Source organism: Echinops telfairi, unplaced genomic scaffold (assembly GCF_000313985.2).
Source record: "Echinops telfairi isolate 266 unplaced genomic scaffold, ASM31398v2 ScPeMD7_5868;HRSCAF=6743_0, whole genome shotgun sequence".
NCBI classification, from domain to species: domain Eukaryota; kingdom Metazoa; phylum Chordata; class Mammalia; order Afrosoricida; family Tenrecidae; genus Echinops; species Echinops telfairi.
In genome coordinates this window covers 16,568,649-16,570,419 of record NW_022109767.1, presented here as the reverse complement: position 1 = coordinate 16,570,419, position 1,771 = coordinate 16,568,649, and positions in this window count along the sequence as shown.

Genomic DNA, 1,771 nt, shown 5'->3' with positions numbered 1-1,771 from the left:
AAGAGGACTCAGTTCAACTCATTTCCATAGAACAGTCAATATACTGGAAGTCCTTCAACTCAGAAGGGCTGCTGGATCCAAAGCAGACAGCTGAGTATCCCCTAGAACAATGCAGGCAGCAAACAGTAGGGCAGGTCACCCACAATCAGTAGCTGAAGATCTTAGTGAAGCAGGCCCAGACGTGATATCAAACTCAAGCAATACAAGACGACAGGATCCGACAGCCTCAAGCTCAAGCAATGTATACACTAGCAGTGTGGCAAAGCAGCTCTCATAGGAGCCTGAAGCTTTAGCAACACGATCCATGGGTTGACTGTCCCACAGATAGTGTAGCTCACAAGTTGAGTTAGAGACAAGTTAAAACAGCCACATTCTGGTGCCGATTATCAGAGAGCAAGAGAGAGAGGGGTGGGGCTTGTCGAGCCATTTATCTCTTTTCCCTCCAATCAAACTGTGATCTGATTAATCCCACATGTTCCTATTGGCTATACTGACACAATAAACCCACCTATCACAGAGAACAAGCATGTTCTATGGTTAAGTGTGATTAACATGACAGCATCTTTAGAAGTATATGGATCTCGTTAAAGGATATGTCAACAAACAGCAGCTTCAATTTCAATACAGTCATTGAATGAATGTATCCATAGTTCATGAATAATATATTTTTAACTTGCTCTCCTACTACTACTTATATATTTCTCTTGAATTTTTTTTGTTTATTAATGAAACCACCAAATTTTACCTAAGAATTAAATGTGGATTGAGATATTTTGCATAGTCCTCTATACCCAATTGTAAGAAATTTGGTTTTAAAATTTAAAAATCTATTTTCAGGTTCAAGACAGGGATAGTCATAGGAAAATTACTAGAGTTGGGAAATGTCATAAAAGAAACAGTTTTATGAGTTTATTAAAAATAATCTTAGTGCTTTCTATTCAAACTGCTGACTTTGCATTTTAGCATCTCAACATGTAATCCAGTATGCTACCTTGGCTTCAATAGTGCTTACTATATTCAACACTTATGTTAGACTGCCAGGGGAAAATATCCCATGAAAAGACATCACTTTTGTTACAATCTGCTCTGAAATATCTGATGGAAAATGAAAAACCATTACGGGTACCTGGTAGCAAGTCCAATTACAAATGACTCCGGCGACCTGACTCTAAATTGTCCCTCAGGATTGTCCTGCAGTCTGCTGGCCCTCTGCTTTCCACCTACTCACATGTAATTGGGAAATGGAAGATACTTATCTGTCTTGTTGATGGCACTCTGCTTACTCGATAACAGTTGTTCCACAAGAGCATCAGAAGTACATTTTCTGTAGCTATAAATTCACTGAGCCGAGTGAATAAATCCTGGGCAATGCAATTAGACAAAGTAGATGAAGAGGTGGTAGACACAGTGGGGTTTATTTTTGTTTTATTTTTATTTTTTAATGCACTAAAAGGAACTTCTTCCTTCATCCTCTTTATGGAACTTTTATTGTTTCATCACAAAAATATATATATAAAAGAGGAGGTGGGGGGATGTTACCTAGGGACTCAACAAACCACAGTAAGTTGTCTTCTTGGCAGAGGAGAATCTAAAAGAAAAAGTGAGCATTATATTTCACTTTCTTAATTCCGTTATCTTCAAGACTGAGCTGCCTACCATCTTATGTGCTCTTTTCTTGCTCTCCTGTTTAGAAAACAAACCAAAACCAAAACAAAATAAAGCAAAACCAAACCAAGCCCACTGCCATTGAGTGGATTCTGACTGGAGGCAA